This window comes from Hemitrygon akajei, chromosome 10 (assembly GCF_048418815.1).
Source record: "Hemitrygon akajei chromosome 10, sHemAka1.3, whole genome shotgun sequence".
Classification (NCBI taxonomy): Eukaryota; Metazoa; Chordata; class Chondrichthyes; order Myliobatiformes; family Dasyatidae; genus Hemitrygon; species Hemitrygon akajei.
This window is the reverse complement of record NC_133133.1, coordinates 21,199,261-21,221,276: the sequence shown is the minus strand read 5'-3', so window position 1 is coordinate 21,221,276 and position 22,016 is coordinate 21,199,261.

The window sequence follows — 22,016 nt, the reverse complement described above, 5'->3', positions numbered from 1 at the left end:
AAGGAAATCACGGAACTTCCAGAAACACCTGCGATGACCTGGTATAAGTCGACTGTTACATTACCAAGGCTTACAACTGCACAGCCTCGTGAATTACCATAGGGGTGCACTGCAGGGCTAACTACAGTCACTTCAGGTCCACCTCCTCTGAAGTGAGCTCATTAAGTACTCAGTCTCTTGCGAAGAATGCTCATACAGTGGTTGGTAAGTCATTTTTGTGTAAAATAAGTCAACAACACACTTTTACGAGGGATGTAATTATCCAAGAACACATGAAATAAAGCCTTCTCAACTAACCATTTGAGGCTCGTTGCTGGAAGAAATGATGGAGTAAATCTGATATATCCAGATCTGACACTCCAATAAAACAACTCAAGCACAGAATGTTTCTTTTAAATCTGTGTGCTTAGGATGCATTTACAATTCAAGGGTACCCATGTACTTTCAGTACAGGTCTTGGGGATTTCAGCTGACTAAAATTTAATAGACTAAAATTGCTGGAGGGAAATGGAAAAACAAACTGTAGTTCTGGATGTCTGAAATTAAAACAAAAGATGCTGAAAGTACTCAGCAGGTCAAACAATATCTACAGAAAGAGGAGAAGAGTTAACATTTCATTCCAGAACTGATGAAGGGTTGTTGATCTGAAACATTGACCGTTTCCCTTTCCACTGACACCATATAAACTGCTGAGTTCTTGTTAACAATGCTGGAGGGCATTTCTCAGATTTCTTGTGTGTGCTTCCAGCTTAAGGAAGTTTACAGCATCAATACAACCTCTTAGATATCGGTAGTTATCCACCGTGTCGGACGATGGCAGGAAACCTGTGCGGGAGAGCTTTTAAAGTGGAAGAGCCATTGCATTGGGGCAGTTCCACTCTCCCAACCTCAGAAGTCCGCATCCACTGGGACGAGCAAGCGTCACCAACTGGGGTCTTCCTTGGTGGCAGTGGAGGACCAGAGTGCCTTCCGTGCCTTGTCATGCCCTTCATTCTCCACGGAGCATTGCAGAACTGCCCTCCTGTCCATTGGATCTCATCTGCACCGTCCGCTGGAGCTGTCTTTGCATGCTAGGACAGGCGTGTCCCTATCTCACTGGGGTCTGAGGCCGTCAGCCACCTTTACCTGGTTTAGCCCGCCTGTCAAAGCAGTTTACCGGGGTTGTGGCTGCTGTCACACGCAAACAGCTACTTGGAGCCACAGGTGAGAGCTGAGTGACCGGTGGGGACCAAAGGTGAGTGAGCTGCCCCAGAATGGATATGACAAGCCCCTTCACCAGAGGTGCTAATCCCCCCCCCAAACACTCTTAAATATAATGAACCCTAATAAATATGAACTAAATGATTCCAATTTGATATCCCGCTACCCTCAGTGGCCATTTAATTTATTTTTATTTATATTTTATTTTAGGAATACAGTGCAGAGTAACTCAACCCACCTGTTTAACACTAACCTAATTACAGGACAATTTTCATTGGCCTATTTACCTACTAACCAATATGTTTCAGACTGTGGGAGGAAACCAGAGCACTTGGAGCAAACCTACAGGTTCACAGGGAGGACTTACGAAGGGTGCCGAACTGAACTCTGAATTCAGATGCCCTGAGCTGTGATGGCATTGCGCTAACCATTACGCTGCCTTGGTGCCTCTGTAATAATTAATAAAGTGGCCACTGTGTGTATGTTCCAGGTCTTCAGCTGTTGTAGCCCATCCACTCAAGGATCGACGTGTTGTGCATTCAGAGATGTTCTTCTGCACACCACTGTATGGGTTATCGGAATTAATGTCTCCTTCCTGTCAGCCTGAACCAGTTTGGCCACTCTACTCTCACCTCTCTCATAACAAGGCATTTTAACCCACAGAACTGCTGTTCACTGGATTTTTTTTTTTTGTTTTTCACACCATTCTCTGTAAACACTAGAGACTGTAGTGTGTGAAGATCCCAGGAGATGAGCAATTTCTGAGATACACAAACCACACTGTCCAGCATCAACTATTATTACACGGTCAAAGTCACTTAGATCACATTTCTTCCCCATTCTGACGTTTGGTCTGAACAACAACTGAACCTTTTGACCATGTCCACATGCTTTTATGCACTGAGTTGTTGCCGCATGATTGGCTGGTTAGATATTTGCATTAATGAGCAGGTGTACAGGTGCATCTAATAAAGTGGCCATTGAGTGTATATTTCCAGCATGCCATTTCGGTCTCCCCATCTTTAGTTTATGTGACTCCATTGTCCACTTGACCCTCGCCACTGATCTCTCTCCTGACACATCCCTCCAAGTGGCACAAGTGCTAAATTTGCCAAAATAAAAACACAAAATGCTGGCAGAACTCAGCAGGCCAGTCAGCATTTTGTGTTTTTATTTATTTCCAGCATCTGTAGATTCACTCGTGTCGCTGCTAAATTTGCCCCTTCACCTGCTCCTTCACTGCCATTCAGGGCCCCAAACAGTCCTCCTCCTCTACATAGATGAGACACGACATAGAATGGGGGATCGCTTTGTCGAGTACCTTCGCTCTGTCTGCCATCAAATGCAACATTTCCCGGTGGCTACCCATTTCAATTCAACTTCCCATTCCCATTCTGAAATGTCGATCCAGAGCCTGCTCTACTCTCATGATGAGGACACACGCAGGTTGAAGGAGCAACACCTTATGTGCCCTCTGGGTAGCCTCCAACTTGATGGCATGAATATCAATTACTCTAACGTTTGGTAATTTCTCCCTCTCCCCCTTCCCCAATCTTGTTATACTTCTCCCTTCTCTTCTCCCCTGTCCTCATGACCTGCCCATCACCTTTCTCTGATGTCCTTCCCTTTCTCTCATGGTCTACTGTCTTCACCTCCCAACTTCTTACTTCATCTCCCCACCCCCATCCACCCACCTTCCCACTCACCTGGTCTTACTTATCACCTGCCTGGTTGTACTCCTTCTCCTCCTTCTACCTTCTTATTCTGGCTTCTTCCCCCTTCCTTTCCAGTCCTGATGATGAATCTCCGGCCAAAACTTCATCATTTATTCCTTTCCATAGTTGCTGCCTGACCTGCTGACTTCCTCCAGCATTTTGTTTGTGTTAGTTTTTATTTTCTAGTAGGGTTACATATTATCATCCAATTTATCTGCTATATTTTCATTCACTCTTCGAAAACAAAGAAAAATTAAATTCCCAGTGTTTACCAACCAAAGCTCTTCCTCACTAATGACCACTGTGGTGTTACTTAAGCTCTGCAAATGCCTGACTTGTAGATCAACTCCCAGTAGAATCCATAGCACTGTTGAAGCTTACAATTCCCTTTACATGCCCCACATCCACTCCTCAACAGAGCTTCTTAGTCAAAATCTTTGTCTTTGTTGTTACAGTTTCATCACTTTTTCTGTTGTTATAGACAGTCAAGCAAATCCGAGCCTCTGTCACTTGTACAGTAATGGATTTCTATCCAATGGAGCATTTTCTTATTAAGAGAGCAAGTTATGATATTGAATAATTATAAAGAATCATGGACACATTCAAATTTGTACCTGAGTGACTCTTTCAAAAAGCCAGCAAAGTTATCATGGGTTGGATAATTTCTTTTTATTCTATATGATTCCATTTTATGGCTTCGTTCAGCTTGTATATAAGTTTTACCAGCCCAATAATATTTCACCTGTTTCAGTGACTGCAATTCATGGCTAATTGGTGCATCTTTTCTTTCATTGTTTGAAAGTTGAGGTACACTGCTATATCCTGTGCACTGGGACAAAAAGAATAATAATGTTTTGTTTTGTTACATTTTTTTCTGCACTAAAGAAAACAAAAGTAATTGAGTGGATTGGTAGAGTAGTGGTTAGCGTAACAATAATATAGTACCAGTGGCCTGGGTTCAATTCCTGCCACCGGCTGTAAAGAATTTGTACGTTCTCTCCATGATCATGTGGGTTTCCTCCGGGTGCTCCAGTTTCCTCTCATATTCAAAAGACATTCAGGATAGTAGGTTAATTTGTCACATGGGTATAATTCGGTGGCACAGTCTTGTCAGGCCAGGAAGGCCTGCAACTATGCAGTATCTCCAAATATAAATAGATAGACATGTAGAATGACAGATAGTTAGACAGACAGATAGATAGATAGATACAGTAGATAGAAAGACAGACAGACTGTCAGACATTAGATATGTAGATAGATAAATAGATAAATTGACAGACAGATAGATAGACAGACTTGTAGGCAGATATTTGACTATCACAAACCATGGAAAAGCAAGCCTGAGCCTAGAAGTAGTTAGCTTGGCAAATGGCTCTTGAAGAGTTGCTCAAAACATATGGCTCATAAAAGCTTTTTTTTTTCATTCTGAAGTTCTTGCTTTCTTTTACATTTTAATGCAGAATGCAGCTGGAAATGACTAGTTTTCAAAATTCAGCACATGAAGTTGTTTGTCATACCTATTAAGATTCACAAGGACAATTTGAAAATATGTTTTTTCTAAGTAAAGCTATCATACTGATAAAATTTATTTGGAAAACATTAGCACTCAGCAATGTGGGCAATAATCATTTATCTAAAACCATAATTATTTACAATGGGAGGAAAAGTTATAATGCATAATGTTGCAAACATAGTGCTAAATTCTGACGGAAATGCTTACCTCTGCTTTCTTTCAGATGCTGCAATGTTCAAACATGATTTAATTTAGTCTAAATTCTATGCATACAATTCCAGAGCAGATGAACCTGCAACCAAGAATCAGTCTTGCCAGCCAAATGAAGAACTGTATGATGAAAAGCCACAGAGACTTGACCCACATCTGGTCAGTGACCAGGGAGAGTGCAGAGATTCTCAAGTCCCTGGCTGAAATCTATGGTTCTGGGCCTGTACTCGCTGGAGTTCTGAAGAATGATACAGGTTCTCATTGAAATCTAGTAAACATTGAAAGTCCTAGTTAGAGTGGATGTGGAAAGGATGAATCCTATAGTGTAAGTGCAGAGGGAACAACCTCAGAATAGAAGGATGTCCCTTTAGAACAGAAATGAAGAGGAATTTCTTTAGCCAGAGGGTGGTGAACCTGAGGAATTCATTGCCACAGATGGCTGTGGAGGCCAAGTGATTGGGTAGTCAAAAGACAAATAGTGGACGTTGATAGTTTCTTGATTAGTAAGGGTGTCAAATGTTATGGGAAGAAAACAGGAGAATGGAATTGAGAAGGAAAATAAATCAGCTACAATGGAATGGAGGAATAGACTCAATAGTCTGAACAGTCTAATTCTACTCCTATGTCTTATGGAACAGATACCCATTGCTTTGGACTGCATCAAAAAGATCAACATCATCAAGGAAAGAATCCTACACAGAGTGAGTTTGCAAATCTGTGGCTCATCTTCTACACAGCAGCTGTGTATAATGAGGTGAAGTGCCTCTGGCCACATGCTCCTGAACATTTACTATTATAATGTTTTCTTTATTTTAAGAACAAGATTATTAGTTTTCATTTAAACAATGGGGCTCTCACTCTTATCCCTTATCTATACCCGCTTCTTCTTTAGATGACTTTGACCTTCCAGTTATAAGGTTGATGGGCGGTACACAGATGAGTTAAAGTCTTTTCCCCCATGCATGTTGGAGCCCCCAGACCCCAGACATGATTAGGGCCATAGATGGAGGGCAGCATCCCCGGTGTTGCATCACAACAGCTTGAGATATTGACTGACCTATTTGATATTGTGCTGGGCAAACCTGCCACTCATAAAGTGTATGATGCCTCTAAGGGGGCATTAACAGAGCAGAGCATATAGTTCAGTTCATGTTCTGCACAGGAGACTCTTGCTGCAAGGATCAGAAATGCACAGGGCCCAAGGTACCGTGGAATGAAAAATAGGCCTTCAATAGAATATCGAACAGAGTAGCCCCTTTAGCCCACGATATCTAGAGCAAATACAATACAGATTTAAGTTAAAGTTTCTACATGACCCATATCCCTCCATTCCTTGCATATTCATGTGTTTATCAACCTCTTACAAACCATTATTGTTTCTGCCTGACAGATTGTTCCAGGCACCGTTAAGACCATAAGGCATAGAAGCAGAACTATGCTATTCGGCCCATCAAGTCTACCTCACCATTCCATCATGACGGATTTATTATCCCTCCCAACTCCATTCTCCTGCCTTCTCCCTGTATCCTTTGATGCCCTTACTAATCAAGAACCTATCAACCTCTGCTTTAAGTACGTTCAATGACCTGGCCTCCACAATCGTCCCTGGCAATGAATTCCACAGATTCACCACCTCTGGCTACAGACATTTCTCCTCATCTCTGTTATAAATGGATGTCCCTCTATTCTGAAGTTGTGTCCTCTAGTCCTAGACTCACACATTGTGCAAAACATCCTCTCTAAGTCTATCTAGGCCTTTCGATAATCAATAAATTTTAATGCAATCCCTCATTCTTCTAAACTCCAGCGAGTACAGGCCCAAAGCCATTAAACATGCCTCCTACATTAACCCTTCCGTTCTCATGAATCTCCTCAGGACCCTCTTCAATGCCAGCACATCTTTTCATAGATGAGGGGGCCAAAACTGCTCACAATACTCCAAGTGCAGACTGACTAATGCCTTATAAAAGCCTCAGCATTCACCTTCCTTACCACCGACTCAAGCTGCAAGTTAGCCTTTAGGGAATCCTGCATGAGGACTCCCAGATCCCTTTACGTCTCTAATTTTTGAATTTTCTCCCCATTTAGAAAATAGTCTGTTCCTTTGTTCCTTCTACTAAAGTGTTTGACTACACGAATCCCTACACTATATTCTATTTGGCACTTCTTTGTCCATTTTGGCACTTCTTTGTCCATTTTGGCACTTCTTTGTCCATTCTCCTAAACTGTTTAAGTCCTTCTTCAAACGCTTGCTTCTTCAACACTACCTGTCCCTGCTCCTATCTTTGTACCATCTGCAAACCTGGCCACAAGGTCATGAATTCCTTCATCCAAATGAGTGACGTATAATCTGAAAAGGAGCAGCCCCAATACCAACCCTTGTAGAACACAACTAGTCACAAGCAACCAATCAGAATAGTCCCCATTTATTCCCACTCTTTCCCTCCTGCCAATCAGCCAATCTTCTATTCATGCTAGTAGCTTTCCAGTAATTCATGGGCTCTTATCTTATTAAGCAGCTTCATATGCGACACCTTGTTGAAGGCTTTCTAAAAATCCCAGTAAACAACATGCATTTACTCTCCTTTGTCTATCCTGCCTATTATTTCCTCAAAGAATTCCAAAATATTCATCAGGCAAGTTTACCCCTTCAGGGATCTATGCCAACTTTGGCCTGTTTTATCATGCGCCTCCAAGTACCACAGGCTAGCAGGCTTATCATTTCCTTGTTTCCTTTCTTCCGTCATTTCCATCCATTCTTAAAGAGTGGAGTGATATTTGCAATTTTCCCATACTCCAGAGTTATTCCAGAATCTAGTGATTCTAGAAAGGTCATTACTAATGCCTCCACAATCTCTTCAGATACCTTTTTCAGAACCCTGGGGTTTAGCCCTTCTTGTCCATGTGATTTATCTACCTTCAGAGCTTTTAGCTTCCCAAAAAGCAGTTTCTCCTTAGTAATAGCAACTTCTGCCCCCTGACACTCTTGAATTTCTGATATACTGCTAAAGTCTTCAACAGTTAAAACTGAGGCAAAATATTGATTGTTTGTTTGCCATTTCTTTGTCCTCCATTATTACATCTCTGGTGTCATTTTCCAATGGTCCAATATTCTCTCGCACATCTCGTTTACTCTTTACATATCTGAAAAAACTTCCAGTTTCTCTTTTATATTATTACCTAGCTTACTTTCATATTTCATCTTTTCTCTCCTTATGGATTTTTAGTTGGTTCCCAAACCTGTGACCTCCCACAAATTGTTGCAATATTATATGCCCTTTCTTTTGATCTTACGCTGTCTTTGACTTCCTTTGCCAACCACAGTTGCCTCATTCTCCCTTTAGAATGCTTCTGTTACAAGGGGGCGTTGGGAGCGGACCCTAGTGCAAGACACAGACACTGAGATAGTATAAACTGAATTGTGTTTATTGAGAATTACTAGGCAGGCCAGAAATGAGGACAGAATGTCAACATGGACGTAAATGCTGGATAACAAACTGGTAAAACCAGGACTTGACTTGGACTCGGGACTTGGATCTCAACTCGGACTTGACTTGACTTGAAACTTAGACTTGAAGACTTGACTTGACTTGGAACTCAAACTTGACTGGACTGGAACACAGACCTGGACAATGAAGAGACAGAATACCCAAATCAGAGCAGTGGCAAACAGCCAGACCCACTCAGCTGGAAAGGACTTGGACAACGAGGAGACAAAAGCACACAATGACAGTCCATTCATATCTTTGCTCGGAGTGGCAGCAAACGACCAGCAAGTCTCAGCCAGCCACGAAAGCAGCAAATAGCCGGCGACTCAGCTGGACATGAAAACGACTGAATTCACTAAGCAGCCACAGGCACCGAAGCAACTTAGTGTCCACGATTCTCAGCAGCTCCGATGATGGTCGAGACTTCTCAGCAGCCCGGGGCCTGAATGTGCCAGCCTGGCTTCCAGTGACAAGCTTCTGGTAACTGGCTTCTGCTGACATGTTTCTGGTGATGAGCTTCTTGGTGTGAGTTTCTGATGACAGTCCAGCCAAGGAATAGCTGAACCCTGTAGCTATTTATGTTACAGGCTCGAAATGAGGATCAGGTGCCTCAATCAAGACACCCAACGGAACACAGGGAAAAAGAAATAACTGGAATGCGGAGTCCATGGACCTTGAACCGGAATGCGGAGTCCATGGACCAGACTGTGACAGCTTCTTCTTCTTTGGGATATGTCTATCCTGCACATTCCAAATTGTCTCAAAATTCTCCAGCCATTGCTGTTCTACTGTTATCCCTGATAATCTCCCCTTCCTTCAAACTTTGGCCAGCTCCTCTCTCATTCCTCTGTAATTTCCTTGATTCCACTATAGTACTAATACATCAACTTTATCTTCTTCTCAAACTGTAGGGTGAATTCTATCATACTATGATCACTGTCTCTTAAGGGTTCCTTTACCTTCAGCCTCCCAATCAAATACTCAATTCAGAATTGCCTTTCCCCTAGTAGACTCAACCATGAGCTGCTTGGAAAAACTATCTTGTACGCATTCTACAAATTTCCTTTCTTGGGATCCAGCATCAATATGATTTTCCCAATCTATCTGCAGATTGAAATCCCTTTTTCCCTTTTACAATGGCTTTTTTAAAAAATCTCCCATTATAATTTTATATCCCACATCCAAGCTGCTGTTCAGAGGCTTGTACATAACATGCATCAGGGTCTTTTTACCTTTGCAGTTCCTTAACTTTACCTACAAGGATTCTACATCTTCCAGTCCTAAGTCACCTCTTTCTAAGGATTTGATTTTATTTTTTACCAGCAGAGCCAGTTAAGGACTAAATAGTTTCAAATGCAGTGCATTGAGAAGTGACTATCAGAGGGCAACTAAGTGTAAGGCTGGGGTCTTCAGTCACAGACTGGAGATAGTGTTTGCTGGGTGAATATTATGATGGTCCTCTGAGCATTCAAATATCAAGATTCAAGGAAAGGGCCAGTAACATCGTGAAGGATCCCACCCACCCTGCTCATGGACTGTTTGTCCCACTCCCATCAGGGAAGAGGCTATGGTAGCATCCAAGTTAGGACCATCAGACTCAAGAAGTTACTTTCCCCAAGCAGAAAGGCTCTGTCATTAACCTATCCCTCCATACCCCAACCACCACTATTTTATCACTTCCTGTTAGTCCTGTATGTACAGATACTTCTGTGCCTTGCATCACCTTATGGACATACATATAACCAAGCTAAGTATATAATTTACCTTATGCATTTATATTTATATATTTTTAAATATTATTACAGGTTGATCACTCCTTATCTGAAATTTCAAAATCTAAAAATCTCCAAAATCCGAAACTTTTTTGAGCACTGACATGATGTCATAAATGGAAAATTCCACGAAAGACTGGGAAGGTTCCCAGGTGATACAGAGGTCTCTGCATGCCAAAAATTCTGAGAAGTGACCTCACATATGTAATGAACAGAAATGAATGAAAATAGAAAAGCACTGCCTAAAGTGAAAAATGAAGATTTCGAATGTGTATTGGAAGAGTGGATTCAGCAGCATTCATGTGAATGCATGCCGCTTAACTTTATGCTGACCATGAAGCAAGCAAAGATCTATCACGATAAACTGAAAATTGAAGGTAGAATTTAAGAAAAGGTGCAACATTTAACTTCTAAAGACGTGGTGATAAGGCGTTTGCTGATCACAAAGCAGCAGAAAAATTCATTGATGAGTTCATCAGGATCATTGCTGATGAAAATTTGACCCGCTGAATGGCTGTATCAGTACATACATGTGATGAACAAGTGTAAGAAAAAGACTGCTTACTGGTAGCAAATAAATTCAGAGTTGGGAGTGATGGCAATGCTAGACAGCTACTGAATGTCCACTTGGGTGGCTGAGATAGTGATAGCTTACCTTTCTGATGGTTAAATATATAAACTATTGTTTCATGCACAAACCTATAAAAAATATGATATAAAATTACCTTCAGGGTATACATATAAGCTCTATATTTAATGTAAATGAATTTTGTGCTTAAACTTTGGTCCCATCCCCAAGGTATCTCATTATATAGATGCAAATATTCCAAAATTTAATTTTTTTTTGGAGAATGAGTGCTGAATCTATATTGTACTCTTTATCTTAATACGTGTTTTTTTGTGCTGCATTGGATCAGGAGTAAAGATTATTTCATCTCCTTTACACCTGTGTATTGAAAATGACATTAAACAATCTTCAATCTTGAACATTTTTAATTATGTATACATTAAACTATACAGTGAAAACAAAATTGTCATATTTAAAGAGGTCCAAAATGCAAATTAATGAGCATTGCAAAACTGGCAGCATTGCTATCATTTCTTCTTTGTGAATTTGTGAATGATGTTTTATTTTAGTTGAGTATGCAGAAAATTGCAGCATCATATTGTCCAATTACTAAGCAAACACTTGTAAGAAAATTTCTTCCAAGTAAACAGGTTCTGCAAATATACCATTTCTTTTTGCATTTTTTATTTTTGTGTTATCATTAATCAGCAAAACACTTAACGGTTGTTAATGAAGTTTGTTAATTCCTTTGGGATTGGTTTGTTCATTGAAGTTGAATTAAACAGTACATCCATTCTGGCGCTGGTGATACACACCGATATTTTGAGGGCAGCTCACAAAATTACATGATATACTTCTTTTGAGCTACTGTTGCTGAAATTTGCAGTCTGTACGTTCCCTTTCAGCATTGTGATTGTCAGTTCTTGGGTGTAGTTTCTCAATGATTCTGATGAATTTCTTTGTTCTTTTGTGAATGCCTGCAAAAAAATGCTTGCAAGGTAGTATAAGGTGACATACATGCGCACTTTCATAATAAATTTATTTTGAACTTTGAACAATAAATATTGTACTATGCAATCAAATCCTTAAGGCAGGTGCTTTAAATGATCATTATGCTGATAATCACTCTTTGCACTCTATTGACTTTAAAACACATGAATATTGTCACATTCCCATGTTGGTGGGTGATGTTTAATTCTGTTTCCAAGTAGCTTTGAGTTTTATCCACTCCCACAGCCAAGAAAACTGAAACTCCATCTCTTTTGCTGAGTTGACAAGATTGTGCGATGACAAGAGGCTGATTTTGGTTTCTACATCTCTCTGCTGATCAATGAGTTCTTTCTGTGACCAATGAGGCAAAGAATTTGATTTAGAAGAACACTATGAGAGGATGCTTTAATGGAAGGTATTTAAAGGGATCAAAACATTTCATTACTTATATTTTTATATAATTCTATAAGATTGTTGTAGCTGGAGGTGGAGGAAGTGATGGGGATAATCACCCACTACTTGTTAAATGCTCCCAATGGTGTAAGTCCCAAATAGCTCCTGGCCTTCACATACAGTTTAGCTACTACACCAGATGGAACCATTTCTACTGACAGGAGAAATGGCAAAGTTGGGTTGTCGGCATCTTAAAACCAGTCACTTTGGGCAGATGGGGCTCATCAGCTCTCTCTCTCTCTCTCTTTCGCTCTCAAAAATCGATTTCTGCGATATTGTATATAATTTGCGGGCATCAGGGTGCTGCTATCAATATGCGGGAGACTCCCGGAACTTCCGGGAGAGGTGGGATATCTGTAACCACTACACTATCATGCCATCCTGTTAAATGAGAGTGTGCCAGTGTTGGACAGATGCACAAAGATTTGAGGCAATGTTTAGGCTGGGAATAATGAGCATTGTTGTGAGGAAGGGTTGCTGGAATAAGCTTGACATAACAGACTGAGAGGGTATTAGATGTCTCAGATGTGAAGAATAGGTCACTCTATTAAGATCTCTTGCTCTACTCAAGGCATTAGTCCATTTTCAATACTGAATCCAGACATGTGATACCATCCAGAAACCTCTAGGCCCAGCTCTAATCAAAGGCTTTCCTCTTAGTGGGGCATAGTTCCTCTTTGCACCCCTAAAGTTTCCAGAGTCACCTGAAAACACTAAAGTGAGTTGCAGCCTTGGCCAGTCCCAACCCTCATATCTGTGGTTCTCTCAGTCCTAGGCAACTCCAGCTGATTTAATATGCTTGCCTGGAGTGTCCATTGAGAGACTGAAGTTGGAGTTGGTGTGTGTGGGTCATCATCACTCCTGCTGATGTTAATTGGTGAGAAGGATACTGTGGCCAGGGAAAGCTTTTGATAGACAATGACTTCAAAGAATTGATTGTGGACTACAGGGAGAGGGAAGTCAAAGGAACACACACCAGTTCTTATTGAGGGATCAGCAATGGAAAGGGGAAACAGTTTCAAGTTCCTGGATGCCAACGTCTTGAAGGTCTCTCCTGAGCCTGATGTATTGATGTGATTACAAAGAAGCCTCACCAGTGAATATATTTAAGTAGGAGTTGAGCTGAATTGGTATGTCACTACAGACTCGAGCAAGTTTCTACAGACATAAGTGGAAAGCATTCTAGCTGGTTGCACCACAGTCTGGTATGGAGGGGGCCACTGCACAGCACTCAAAAAAAGTTGCAGAGGATTGTAAACTCAGCCTGCTCCACATTCAGCATTAACCTCACAAGCATCAGGAACATCAACTGGCTATGGTGGATTTAAAATATGGAAGAGAATATCAAACTCGAATATGTCATGGTCAGTGGAAGCAGCTAGATCAATTGTCTTTGTTCCTGCCAGGTGCTTGGAGATGGAGGCTGCCATTTTGTAGAACTGTTTTACATTCTCCATTTTGTGAGATGGAGTTGCTTTGCTTTCTGTGTTGTAGACACAATGATGTTTCAGGTAATCTGCGGGGCTGGAGATCATTTCCAAATAAGAAGTTATTTGTGAGGTGTTCTTTGATATAACATAACATGCAGTTTTGTGAATGTTGAGGTTGGTGCCTGCCTGGTGTAATTTGAGCTGGTTACTGAAGAGAACAATGAGCCATAAATTACTGAATGTCACATGCTAGGGAGAGGGCAATAAATGGATGCTGGCCTGGAACAGGACCAATAAAAAGGTGTTAAAGGTCAATCAATGACCTACAGCCAATAGCACTGGAATACAATTTTTGAATTAGTAAGGAATGAATATAAAAGTGGGCACTCTAAGTGAGCTGTCAGTGATAACTCTCCCAAGAGACACTCCTTCGCAAGGAAGAACTCCCACGCCAGGGGCTGAGAGAAGAAAGTATCGATCATCTGGCCAACAGAGATCCCCTATTCTGGTATATAAATTGGAGAAGTGGTCCAAGTGAGTATTGGTACAGAGGGAACAGTAGAATTCATGTTCTAAGCTGTTGGCCTGGGGTCAACATAGTTATGTTGTTGTTTGTGCATAGACAATAAAGCATGAGCTTCGATTAATGACAAGTTGCGTAGTGAATTTCCTAACCTAGTTCCATTGACGCCATGTTAACAAAAAGGTGAGGCTTCAAAAAGGTGGTATCCACCATCAAGGACACTCATCACCCAGAACATGCCCTCTTCTTATTACCCCCGTCAGAAAGGAGGTACAGGAGCCTGAAGACACACACTCAACATTTTAAGAACAACTTCTTCCCCAACACCACCAGATTTCCAAGCAGACGAGGAACCACCCCATAAAACTCACTATTTTATACTCATTTTGCACTTAATTAATTTTTATATACTGTATATTTATTGGTGTAATCTATAGTATTTTTTATGTATTGCACTGTACCGCTGCCATAAAACATCAAATTTCCGAACCGATCTCAGTGATATTAAATATGATTCTGACTCCTTCTTTTGTCTATCATTGGTTTTCCCCACCCACAGGTTCAACCGCACCCAAGAAGTTGAAAGGCCAGTGCATGTTTCAACTTCCTGTGTGCTGTTGGGCCCATGCCCAGTCCCCACTACAGCAGGAAATTAAAATTCTGTCCCACTGACATAGATTCTCCAATATGACAGGAATACCATCTAGCCAACGTGATGAGCTTTGGCCTTGCCGTAATTTCTGGAATTGTGGTTATCTGAACAATTAGGGAGAGCTGCAGCTGTTGCAAAGCTTCAAGCTGGGTGGTCAGAAATAGTACGCTGCCTCAGGATGGAAAACATCTGAAAGGGTGATGCAACCCCATCATTACTCTGATAGCACAGTATACTGCTGTCTGAATGTCAGCCATGGTTGAACTGTGGTAAGGAGCAGGAACGCAGGTCCCTGAGAATGAAGCAATCCCAAGGAATCCTGTTCATTAGTGGAAGGAGACATGAGATGGGTATCATCTTGAGATGAAACTTAGTGACTCACCCAAGTGAGAGGAATACTGAAACACAAGACCACATGATGTAGGAACAGAATAAGATCATTCAGCCTCTTGGATCTGCTCCGCGATTCAATCATGGCTGACATATTATCCTGAACTCTGTTCTCCTGTCTTCTCCATGTAGCATTTGATGTTGTTACTAGTGAAGAAACTCCATTTTAAGTATACCCAATGACTTGGCCTCCATAGCTGTCTATTGCAATCAATGCCACAGATTCACCACCCCCTGGCTATAGTGGTTCATCGTCATCTCTTTTCTAATGGGACATCCTCTACTCTGAGGCATGCCCTCTTGTCCTACACTCCCCAACTATTTGAAACATCCTCTCAATTTCCACTCTATGTAGATCTTTTAATATTTGATGGGTTTCAACAAGACTCCCCTCACCCCACCACCGCCACTCATTCTTCTAAACTCCAGCAAGTTCAGGCACAGAGCTATCAAGTACTCTTCATACATTAACCCTTTCATTCCCAGGATCATTCTGGTGAACCTCCACTGGATCCTCATCAACTTCAGCACATCCTTTCTTAGGTAAGGGGTCCAAAGCTGCTCACAACACTCCGAATGTGATCCGATAATGTTGCCTCATGATGCCTTGTAAAGCATCAGCATTATGCCCTTGTTTGTGCATTCTTGTCCTCTCGAAATGAATGCTAACATTGCATTTGCTTTTTTCACTACTGCCTCAACCTAGTTAAAGTTTAGGGAAGGTGTCACCTAATTACTGAATAGTTTTATCCTCAATCTCATAAGGAAATGCACCCAGCTCAGCCAGATCCTCCTTCATTTGTATCATTCCATGGATTCTCCCTTCAAATATCTCAATGCATTCATCTATCTACACATCCTCCAACACACATACTTGCATTTGGATCTTCCTGAATTACAGAAGAATGAACGATGGTTAAGAACACAAAGGGTACAAATACGACAAACATGAAAATATTCAGATTGAAACTTGAACCTTCTCCTAATTTTCTGTAACTGGGTAACCATTGAATGCGATTCATTAGCATGAAAAAGTACACTCCGGCATTCATCTGGGTAATGCTAGAATAGTGTCTGTGCCCTTAAGTGGAGATGGTGACATCATTACGCAAGCGCGGGATAGCTGTGAGACCATCTTGTTTACTGCTGCAGGAGCTCATGGGGTGTTGCAATCAAGCTCCCCCAGAGGTACTAGGCATGGTGAGGAAAGGTGAGCATTAATTTACAATATCCATGTGACTTTGTTTATGCTTGTTGGCAAATCGGGAATATCGGTAATCTGACATGTTTTACATGCGGATGCTTTAGATTTTCACAAGTAAAGAACTCAACGCTGGATAGCGTGGCTTGCAAAGTTCCTCACCGGCCAAGTAGGTCAGTCTTCCTGTAATTTAACTACCAGGCAATATCTTGTAAAAGTTGTGCCGAAGTGTACCTTTCGTCTAACTTTATTGCCTCATGACTGATTGTGCATGTAACCGCGTAGCGTGAATGTTTAGTCTCCGTTCGGGGGTTCAGCATGTGTGTACTAAAAGGTAGTAGACATCTTAGATGAGATGGATTTGCTTACATTTTTCGCTGTTTTGTATAAGGTACAGGGTTGGGGGGATTCTAATGTTGTTTGTATTGTTTCTTCAGAATTGCCACTACCATATTAGTACCGTATTAGCTCCAAATTAGTATTGTATTAGTTTTGTGTGGTTTTCTTTGTATTTTTATACTGCATACGTTGAGACACAAGTGTGTGGACCGAAGGTTAAGCAGAGATTGTAACGGCAGGTCCCGATTGTAGCCATTGGTTTTGTTCTAAGACCCTCTTCTGGTACTTAAACATCTAAAACAGATAAAGGAATTAAAACCTGAAAAAGTAGTTGTCCTGATCGTGTACTTTTCCCCGGGCCACAACATTTCTAAGGAACTGATCTTGATGACTTCGCGGAAAAAAAAATCAGGCAAAATCGGAGATAACTGCATATACAGACATAATTGCTAAGTACGAAAACATCACTCGGATAAGAGTATCAGTTGTGAGGAAAGGCTTTCAGTTTGAAACATTGGGACTTTCTACAGATGTGCCTGACCAGCTCAGAGTTTCCAAACTTTTCTGATTTTATAACTGAAACAAGTGACACCCACGTCCTTGAAAGCACAATTGCCAAAGAGTATGTTTCGATTCTTTCTCAGAACAGAGGTGATAGGTCATCAAGTCTGGGATATAATGGAACATTTGCTCAACTGTTTCAAGGGGGCAGTTAACAGCTAACCATGAAATGTCATCAACATGCCGGGAGGGACGAATGGACAAGAGGATCATAGAGGGAGCGACCCCCGTGGAAAGTAGAGAGGGGACAGGGTGGTAAAGATGTGCTCAATGATAGGATCCCTTTGGAGATAGTGGAAGTTACAGCGAATGATGTGTTGGATGCAGAGGTTGATGGGGTGGAAGGTAAAGACGAGAGGAGTTCTATCACTGTTAAGGTGGCAGGGAGATAGGCTGAGTGCAGACATACAGGAAATGGAGGAGATGGGCGTGACGGCAGCATCAACAGTGGAGGGAAGGAATTCCTGTTCTTTAAAGACAGAGGACATCTTGGATGCCCTGCAACAGTTGCAGCAGAGTGGAAGAAACCAAGAAAAGAGAATAATATTTTTACAGGAGATAAGGTGGGAAGAGGTATAGTTGAGATAACTGTGGGAATCAGTAGGTTTATAAAATATGGCGGATGAGAGTTTGTCTTCAGAGACGGAGATAGATATCAAGAAAAAGGAGGGAGGAGTCCGAGACAGAACAGTTGATCACAACTCTAATCCTTGTGCCGTGTCTTCACCATTCTCTCCAACCTTCCCCTCTTTGAGGCAGAGCGTTCTGTCTTCAGTAAGGGCCTCACTTCTGTCCGCCTAGGCCCGCACCTCGGTGAGTTCAGGCACCAACATAACATGCCAATACTTACTAAACATTACAAACCTGTACATCTACACAAGGAAATCTGCAGATGCTGGAAATTCAAGCAACACACACAAAATGCTGGTGGAACACAGCAGGCCAGGCAGCATCTATAGGAAGAAGCACTGTCGACGTTTCGGGCTGAGACCCTTCGTCAGGACTAACTGAAAGAAAAGATAGTAAGAGATTTGAAAGTGGGAGGGGGAGGGGGAGATCCGAAATGATAGGAGAAGACCGGGGGGGGGGGGGGGGGGGATGAAGCTAAGAGATGGAAAGGTGATTAGAAAAAGGGATACAGAGCTGGAGAAGGGAGAGGATCATGGGACGGGAGGCCTGGGGAGAAAGAAAGGGGGAGGGGAGCAACAGAGGGAGATGGAGAGCAGGCAAGGAGTGATTGTGAGAGGGACAGAGAGAGAAAAAAGAAAGAAAAAGGGAAAAATAATAAATAGATAGGTAGATAGATAGATAGATAAATAAGGGATGGGGTAAGAAGGGGAGGAGGGAGAATGGGAACCTGTACATCTGTGGAATGTGAGAGGAAACCAGAACAGCATGAGAAAACCCATGCATTCACGGGGAGGAACATACAGACAGGGGTGGGAATTGAACCCTGATCGCTGGCACTGTAAACTGTTATGCTAGCCACTATACCACTGTTCCACCCATGTGTTGGGGAGCTGATGGAAGTGTGGAGAGCATAGATTACAAGGAAAATATCTGGTGGAATGAGATTGCTCTGAGAGTCAGCCCAGACTCAACAAACTGAAAAGGCCTCCTTCTTTGTCAGAAGGAAATATGAAATAATAGCTTGAAGTTCAAGGCCTAGTGTTGAGTGATCGGCAGATCATGGGATTGAGGCTGAGGCCCAAGGCTGGAAGTCAGGGCCGATTAGCCAGAGCACCAGCTCTGCAAACCTCTGCATGTCTGTTGGCGAGTTTGAAGGCCCAGTGTCTGCGAGTCTGAATCTGAGTCCACTGAGGCTGAAAGCTGAAGGTGACCTACCCTGGGACTGGAGGACAGAGTCTGTGTGTGCGGAGGGAGGACGGAAAGGAAATACAGGACTTGATTTGCTGTTTTTGTTTTGTTATCTTTTGTGCTCTGCGTTGTTCTGCCGAACATTGTCGACATGCTAGGCTGGTGTCGGAACGCATGGCAACACTTGCGGACTGACCCCAGCACATCCTCAGGTGTGTTGGTCGTTAATGAAAAGATGCAAAGGATGCATTTCACTGTACCCTTCGACATACACTTGATAAATAAATTTGAATTTTGAAATAATAAGCCAGGAGGAATCACAAGATGAAACTGCCAGATGATTGTAACAGAATCACAGAATGATTCAGATGGAGTGTACTAAGCTCCAATGCCATAGCTGCAATTATGTATTTGTTAAAACACTAACTCAATTTGAAAGGTCTGTCACAAACATACATCATTTTCATTGAGCCTTGAAATATTGACACAGGACCAACAGGATGTAGGAGTGCAAATATACGAGTCTCTAAAAGTTGCAACAGAGGTCAAAAAGGCCATATTGAAAACAAACCAAGCGCTTGTGTCATTCCTAGAGGGATTCAATTGAAAAGTTGAGACGTAATGATGAATGTGAAGCAAACCTTGGAAAGACAACAGCTGAAATACTGCACAGTGTTCTGGTCACCACAATACAAAAAGGATGTGGAAGCACTGGGAATCACAAGGAAGATATCAAAACTGCTAGGTTCTCATGCCAGCATGAGAACATAAGGATGCCAGGTGTCTTTTCTCTTCAATAGTTCAAATTAGTTGTCTTGGGGATACATACCTAGAGTGTAAATGCAATGAAAATCAGCATTTTTGCAGTGGTGGCCAGTTACATTACCAACATGACAAATTTAAATTACATAAACTTAAATTAAAATAAATTATATATAACTTAGATAACAAAATAAACAAAAAACATGATATTAATGTGAGTTGAGGGAAAGATCGTTTGAGGTAAGATCAGGATTGTTTTTCAGGTGGGTTCATGAATTTGATGGGAGTTGGGGAAGAAGCTGTTGTTGAGCCCTCAGATGTGGGTGTTCAGGCTCCTCTACCTCCTGTCCAATGGCAGCATTGAGACCAGGACATAGTCCAGGTGGAGAGGGATCCTGATAATAGACGCTGCCTTCCTAAGATATCACCTCTTGTCGATGTCCTTGTTGGCGGGTAGAGCAGTAATCATGTTGAAACTGGCCATCCACCACTCTCTGTTGCCTCATCTGTTCCTGCTCAATGGACTTCCCATACCAGGTGGTGATGTCTTTAAAATAGTTAAGGAGACCTTTAAAATACTGAGAGGCCTGTGTAGGGTAAGTGCAGGACATATTTCCAGTTGCAGAGAAATATAAATGACCAATACAGAAAAGTCATTGAGAAACCAAACAGGGAACTCCACAGGAATGTCTTTATCACACAGGGAGAATATGCAACTCAATGTCACAACAAGTAGTTGAGGTAAATCACAAAGGCATTTGAGAGGAGGCAGAATGAAACACACTGATGGAGCTGGTGAGGAACAATGAGATGAAGCTTGTGTGAAGCTTAAAGCCAATTGGATTGATCGTCTTTTTTTCTCCAGTCCTGCCGAAGTGTCTCAGCCTGAAACGTCGTATGTCCTCTTTTCCATAGGTGCTGCCTGGCCTGCTGAGTTCCTCCAACATTTTGTGTGTGTTGCTTGGATTGATTAGAGCCCCTATCTATTTCCGTGCAATTTGAATAGAATGAGCTGTGCCACGCAATCTAAAATAACCTTTGGTATAACTAACAGCGAAACACTTCATATCTTCAGATGAGGTTCTCTTATTTTAATGCCAACATTGAAGCAGTGGTAAAGGTAGCCCGAGAATACCTGAAAAAATTATCCAAGGAAAGCTTACACTTGCACGTCAACAAAACATGTTGAGTAGCAGTGAAGGTTAAGCATTGCACAGATGAGTAGGAAATAAGAGCCAGTAGTAGTGAAGAGGTAATATACACTCATGTCCACTTTATTAAATATATCTGTACACCTGCTCATCAATGCAAATATCTAATCAGCCAATCATGTGGCAGCAACTCAATGCATGCAGACATGGTCAAGAGGTTCAGTAGTTCAGTTCAGACATCAGAATGGGGAAGAAATGTGATTGATCTAAGTGTCTTTGACTGTGGAATGACTGTTGGTGCTCAATAGGGTGATTGGAGTATCTCAGAAATGGCAGATCTCCTGGGATTTTCACTCACAACTGTCTTGAGAGATTACAGAAGATGGTGTAAAAAACAAAAAAACCATCCAGTGAGGGGCAGTGGAAACGCCTTGTTAATGAGAGAGGTTAGAGGAGAATGACCAGACTGGTTCAAGCTGACGGGAAGGTGACGGTAACTCAATTAACCACACATTACAACAGAGGTGTGCAGAAGAATATCTCTGAACGCGCAACACGTTGAACCTTGACGTGGATGGGTTACAGCAGCAGAAGACCACGGGCATACCCTCAGTGGTCACTTTATTAAGTACAGGAGGTACCTAATAAAGCAGCCTCTGAGTGTAAATCAACTGCCCAGTTTAAATCTTACCCATTTTTCATAGGAAAATCTTTGGTTCTGATCCTTGAAGTTTATTGAGTTGAGCATCCTACCACATTAAACCCGTTTTCTCCTACTCGGCCAGTCTCTCCATGTTCCTCCTGAAGATAACCTCATTCTTTCCCCACTTCCTCCTATCCAACTCTCCCATCCCCTTCACCAAGCCTCCACAGTGAATTAATTCTATCTCTGATTATAATCCATCGTCATTCCAGCTCAACCAATTTTTATGGTTAATAATAAATCTCATTTTTGGGAATACTGCCAAAAAAAGTAAAATGGCTCCAAAAATCACAGTTGCAGTTCAACTTCTAACAGTCCTGATAATGAGGAAATACTGCAGAAACCACTGGCTCTTCTCCACTCACATTCCTCTGTGACCAGCTTCTTGGTTTCTGACTTTGTTGTAGTATCCTGTTGTGTGGGATAGGGGTAAGAAGTTAACTATAATAGCAAGACCCGTTAAGAAATACTCCGCCCTACTTCACTGGCATTGAACAAACAGGCTGAGGGCAATACAGCTTATTTCACAGGCTGATTAAAATGGAGACACTAGAGACTACAGATAAAGGAAAATGGA